The 6892-nt window shown below is 34.5% G+C and overlaps 1 long non-coding RNA gene across 1 annotated transcript in view; it reads right to left on the bottom strand.

Moving 5' to 3' along the window:
* The window catches only part of LOC128248663 (uncharacterized), a 31204-nt gene extending 24548 nt beyond the window's left edge, over positions 1-6656 (bottom strand). Inside the window, exon 1 of the long non-coding RNA XR_008264821.1 lies at positions 6544-6656. This is a non-coding gene — a long non-coding RNA (uncharacterized LOC128248663). The remainder of the gene's footprint in view (positions 1-6543) is intronic.
* Positions 6657-6892: the final 236 nt, after the last annotated feature.

The raw sequence follows: 6892 nt of genomic DNA, 5'->3' as shown, positions 1-6892 counted from the left end.
ATATATATATATATATATATATATTTATATATATATATATATATATATATATCCAGACATATAGCTAGAAGTATATAACCAGATGAAAGTCTTTAGCATTTACCCTGCTCTTACTTTCCCTTTCTACATATAAACCCTAACCATAATTCTAATAAACTCTAATGCCGCTGGAAATCAAGACAATTTCTTATGCATTTCGAAACTCAGTCTTCCGAATTAGTTTCCTTTTATTTTTTTATCTTAAAGTTAGTTCATCGGAACATTTGGTTATATTCGTTTCAGAAAATGAGTTTTCTTTATTCAGTTGCAGTAAAATTAAATTTTGCTTTAATATTTATTGGCGACAGAAAACGTATTTATACCGAGTGGTGATATTGATTCCCACTTAAACGTGGGTGTTGTTAGAACAAATCATATTTCTCTTACTATAAGAGAAACTCTACTGTTGACTTTTGTTGCTACCGAAACCACCAAATCACGGGATTTCGACCATCCTTGGTTTTGTCAATGATGGACGCTCAATTGCTAGAGATAGCAGCGATTCAGCTCCCCACCAGCGATATATAGAATATGTCAACCTAAATGCATTAAAGAGGCAGGTATGTAATATATCAGTATACTATCCCGCGGATAATAGCAAAACAACTGAAATAAAATAGATTCAACCAGTTAATCAACCATCGCCGCCACAGGGTTTACCTGGTGAAGAAGGTTGCTAAAAACCTAGTAGGACTAAAAACAAGACCTGTCAAAAGTATGGATGAACGTAGTGTAGACTCAACGACTATCTGGCAATAGCATGAGCCTCAGAAATTCCAGGTTGGTTTCTGACATGCGGAAAGACCACTGAGAGTAAGGCACCCCTCAGCTTTTGTTAAGGCATGTCTCTAGGAGAAGGTCACTTTAATATAAAACCAAATATACAGGGAATGGTTTCGAAAGTTTGGGGGATCTTTTGCCTGTGCTTGATACCATGGCTCTTCTACATTCCTGATCCTGCGGCCCGTGTTGTCACCGGGTGTCTAGCCAATGTCAGTTAGGTGAAAAATGTTGCATTCAACATATATATCTAAATTTTATATAAAATTTTTCTGTGTCAGTTTTTTGGGTTGCACAGTTGAGTTTTCTGGTGGTTGTTTATACTTAACAATGGGATTTTCCTTCATTTCTTCCGATTCGATGACTAATAAAGAGTCCGTTGTGCTTGTGAATTAGTACTTGTAATTACTATTGCATTGTTTATTGAAGATGAATGACAAGTCGAGTGTTCGATTTGCAGAAATGTATCAGCACAAATGTACTTGTTTGATGCGGTTTTTTTCTGAATCAAGCCTTTTTACTAAGTTTATCGTGTAGATTGCTACAGATGGTCTAGAAACCCTAACTTAAATATTTATTGAACACTCAGTGTTATACTGTCTTAAAATTAGATCGGTCAGAATGGGTTCTGTGCAAAATATATATCACGTAACTGTAAAGAGAACTTCTTAACCCATTGACCAAACTGCGCCTACATTGTAACTAATATCTATCTATAGCAAATGCATACATTACAAACGCTGACATTACAAGCGCTGACATTACAAGCGCTGACATTACAAGCGCTGACATTACAAGCGCTGACAACGTGAATTAACTGCCGTTCAATCGAAAAAACTGAGTGTGTACTTTCACAAAACTGACTTTACCTTAAAAAATTTCAATATTCTTTTCTGTTATTACCAGCGAGTGACTCAGGAAACACAATAGCTACACAAATGAGATTACAGGCTATATTATATTATATTATATTATATTATATTATATTATATTATATTATGTTATACATGAGTGTGTATACATGATATATTCTAGCTTAGTTATATGCTAAACATATACATAGATATATGTAAGCATATATTTACGTAAACATTAAAGTGAAGGTGAAATGAAATAATATACACATGAAGATGCTTTCATTTTTCCACAAAATATGGAGACCGCTTCCTGGATCAGAAATAGATGTCTTATGGAAAGTGTTAACGGCTTAAAAGAATCACTTTCTTTTCTGGCCGTTCTATTTTCCGAAAATTATTTCTCTGTCTGGTAATATAATTGAACAGTGTGTACACGCGTGGACAATTATGCAGAACTTGAGATAAATATTATCATTAGAATGACATTGGCATGCGCCACCACGTCATTTCTTGGAGAAGAAGTCGTTTTCCTCTACAGATATTTTGCTTAATTTAAGTTTTGTACATAAGCAGAAGAATGAGACTAGTTGTATTCTTTGTGTACTTCTTTTACTGAACGTGGTATGTTTACATAAAACACGCAAATATTGTTTTTTACAGTGTTTATTTATACGAAGATGAGTGTCTTTAGGTACAATTACATCTAAGTGTATAACATTTTATTCATCATATCATTGCATGCGTATGTATGTACGTATGTATGTATGTAAATATGTATGTATTTACGTATGTGTGTTTGTACGTGTGTGTGTGTGTGTGTTTACGTACGTAAGCGTTGTTCAAATAGCATAATGAACGAAATTAGAAATATAGAGATGAAAAAAGAAGAGCACATCTTACACATGTTGGTTTAGATAGAAACTAAAACTAAAGCACTTTGTTTTAATAATATGCATCTACTGTTTTGATTTGATTAGTCACAGGCTACCAAGTTGAACATATTTTTCCCTTTTTTTAATAACTAAAACTCGGAAGATTAATAAAACCATCGAACGTAAAACTTCTTTCACTGTTATGTCTTTACCTCAACCAAACTAAATATTTATCACCCCCTGAAATAATTTGTCTCGTAGTTTTATATAAATCGATGTTTTTGTCTGTCTTTGGCCACTTTTTGTGCCCAATTTCGCAAGAGTGCTATGATTTTATTTCAGTGCAACTGACAAAATTATGAGGAAGATAGCTTGCTGATATAAAAAAACAAGGAGGAAAAAACTGCCTGTATCCAACGCTGCGTTCCTGGCAAGGACATCCAATTAATCAGTCCTGCGAGGAAATAAGTCTAGACAATGAAAGCCCTCACAACTATTTATGATGAAAGATCAGACTCAAATTCAGTTTCATCAATGTTTACCGCTTGCCCAATATCATGAGCCATACCATATCCTATTTACCTCCATCATAGATATACGTTTCAATAAAACAAATATCAGTCGTATACTAGGGGTTATCAATCATCTGTACACCTAATTTCATGCCAGTAGTCGCCGAGCACCGTAGAACTAGTGGTGAATCCCAATATAGACAACAAACTAAATCTAACCTCTTCATGGTTACTCATTCTGCTAAAAATAGCAACCATGTCTCTCTATGAAAAGCAGGATATATTAGATAATATAGTTTCTTAAACAAAGGCGGTGAGCTGGCAGAAACGTTAGCATGCCGGGCGAAGTGATTAGCGGTATTTCGTCTGTCTTTACTTTCTGAGTTCAAATTCCGCCGAGGTCGACTTTGCCTTTCATCTTTTCAGGATCGATAAATTAAGTACCAACTGTGCACTGGGGTCGATGTAATCGACTGGCCCCCTCCCCCAAAATTTTGGGCCTTATTACCTAGAGTAGAAAAGTATAAAGTTCTTAAACACTGATCATAAAGTAAAACTAAAACATCTTTGAACATAAGTGTGCTCGATCAAATCTGCCCTGTGACTAAACAACAACGACAACCAGTAGTGAAACATGTTCCGCTAACATCGTTTATGTTTAGTGGAAAGGAAAACGATACAAAACGAAATAAAAATCAAAATATCCCATTTCTCTCCCCTAAAACCTTAATATTTGTGCCTTCTCAAAAAGGTACCAATATACTGCAACAAGTTGTGGCTGCCATAACAAAAAGGTCAACTCAGAAAAATCAAGTCTATGAGCCGAGTTTCGATTCCGAATTGAAGCCAACTGTCTTTGGATAAAATATTGGATTCAAATTTTGGCAAAAAAGCCAGCAATTTGGGGGAATGGGATAAGTCGATTGGTACTTATTTTATCGATCTCGAAAAGATGAAATGTTAAGTCGACCTCGGCAGAATTCGAACTCAGATCATAAAGACGGACAAAATGCCGCTAAGCATTTTACCCGCCGTGCTAACGATTTTGTCAGTTAGCCGCCCTGACTTTGGATAAAGATTGTTTAATCTAACTTCTCGCAATGAATGTTTATACATTATTTAATCAACTTATCTTTAATATAGACCAGAAAGTCACGAGTTCCGCAAAATAAAAAGAATGAAATTTTTGGCTGGCTGAATTCACGAACCGTAATGAATCTTGGTTGAAATCGTTCTACTCTACTTTCATAAATGTCCGTCGTATATGTTAAGATATCTCGGTAAGGTTTCTATACAGACGTAAATAATCTAACCGTCCGATCAGTAAGTTCATTTTTAACTGACAAAGATTTTTATGTTGACCTCATTATGACGTTGCTTAATACATTCCACGCAACATACAAAACAAACAAAATCAATATCTTTAAATTCATATGGCATAAAGCACAGAAGAGGCTGCCAATTTAAGTTTATCGTTTTCTAGTCGATAATATAAGTATCATACTTCACTGATAAAAACCACTTGAGCCCTATTAGCTTAGCCCTGCGCATGCTAAGTCGAAACGAAAACAATGTCTGTTAAGGCTATTATAGCAAGCGTCTTCCGAATTTCCTACTGCTAGTGGAAGTAGAAATGTTTAGGTCGACTTTGATAGCGTTGCGGCATGAGAACTAGCACTGTACCACGACAGATGGTGGCTGGTATAAACCTTCCATATATTACTTAACCTTAGTTTTATCTTAAAAATTGTATACTACTACAAAGAACATATCACTTATTTAATCAAACGACATTATTTATATACTGCTTTTAAGCAACACATTTTAAACAACATTATATATTATTTAAAATACCGCTTTTAAGAAGACTTATCACTTATCCAGTCAAACATTCCGATATGTTCAGGGAATTCAGACACACATATATGTGTGTAGTTATATAAAAAGAATAATTCGTACATCTGATGACGCTACATAAATAATGGGACTCACTCAATTGTAAGGCCAACTCTAAATGAATATGCACATGCTCACATACATATATATATATATATATATATATATATATATATATAATATATGTGTGTGTGTATGTGTAGATGTATGTATGTACTTATATATATTTTTATATATATATTGATTGACTGATTGTGAATATGTTTATATTTATATATATATATATCTATTAATTGAATATTAAATATCAAAACTCCGTGCATATTGCATATTTTGAGTTCCATTATTGTGATGAATATGTTAAGGAAATGGTTGTATCCTTTATGCTTGAAATCTATGCGGCCATCTGACGGGAACCGTTTCTTTCAAATGATGTAATGTTTTCATTAATCAATTAAAGGAGCCGTTTGAAACGGCCGTAATGAATTGACACCTGTACATCTTTGTTACTCATATATATATATATATATATATATATATATATATATATATATATATACACACATGGCATATTATGTGGTGTGTTATTCTCGGAGAATTCATGGTGGTAATAGTGTCTTTTGACGTCTATTTTTTTCAGTGCGTGGTGATGCGCAAGCCAAGCCCTTGTTATAATTATGATTATAATTATACATACATATATATATAAATATATAAAGGTTAATATACACAAGAATTCTTTAACAAGATTATATACATATACGCACACATAGATCGACGTAAATATGTACACACAGCGAATCCTGCAACAGAAGTGAAACGTTAAATAGTGTAGAACTCTATGTTAATATGCACAAAGAACTCATTCCAAAAGAGATATACATACGAGGGCATGCTGAAAAGTTTCTGGCTTTGGTAAAAGAAAATACAGGAGGGACAGCTAATTATAATTTTGTTCAACATATTCCACTCTCAGATTCAAACACTTATTGTAGCGGTTCCTCAGTTTTTCTAAACCCTGTAAAAGAACTCGGAAGGTCGGGCCTTCAACGAGGCCTTTCGCGATACCTATAAAGCCAGGAACTTTGCTGCACCCCCTCGTGTGTACATACACATACATCTGTCCTTCTATCAAACTCACTATCAGTCTATTTCTTTATTCATCTATCTATCGAGCTAGCGAACAAAATGTCTCCCTACTTACCTAACTATTTATCTACTTATACTGCTTTGTACAGTATATATGTGTGTGTGTGTGTGTGTGTGTGTGTGTGTGTGTGTGTGTGTGTATATGTGTGTATATATATATAATGGATAATAAAAATAATGGTTTACACCTTGTAGCTTACTGGTAAAGCAAGGTCACTTTCACAGTGATCGCTAGGTGTATGGCAAATGAAAGACGGAAGATGGAATATACGAGAATTTATTATTAATCACGACAATTGTTTCGACACATCTCGCATCGATTCTTCATGGGTGGGACACTCAGCAACTGATTCAGGAGCATCCGGTGGTGCAGATGTATCACGTCGGGTGATATATAAATACAACTCGTTAAAATAACTGTTCCGCAATGTAACTTACCGTTTTGAGGAAAGAAAAGCAGCCAGACGTAAGAAATATCTTCATTTATATAGAAGTACAAAAGTAAAATCACAGATGTTAAAAAGAGAAACGAACACGCAATCCAGCGCGAAGAGTGTTTAAAATAACCGTTGACAGATATGGATGTATAAACGCCCTCGAGCAAGTCCACTCGCTCATACAAGCATCTGCAAAAATGTGAGCATATGCACACGTGAGGTTCGGTGCACTCATGATCACAAAGCGAGTTAGTTATTTACTTGGTGTTTATAAGAATGGAGAAGTTAAAAGCAAACTCAAGTCATCCATACCTTAAAGTAAATGAAATTATGCAAACGGTTACTCAAAA

Source organism: Octopus bimaculoides, chromosome 9 (assembly GCF_001194135.2).
Source record: "Octopus bimaculoides isolate UCB-OBI-ISO-001 chromosome 9, ASM119413v2, whole genome shotgun sequence".
Lineage (NCBI taxonomy): Eukaryota > Metazoa > Mollusca > Cephalopoda > Octopoda > Octopodidae > Octopus > Octopus bimaculoides.
Note: the sequence above shows the minus strand (reverse complement) of the source record. Positions and strands in the feature narration are given on the sequence as shown.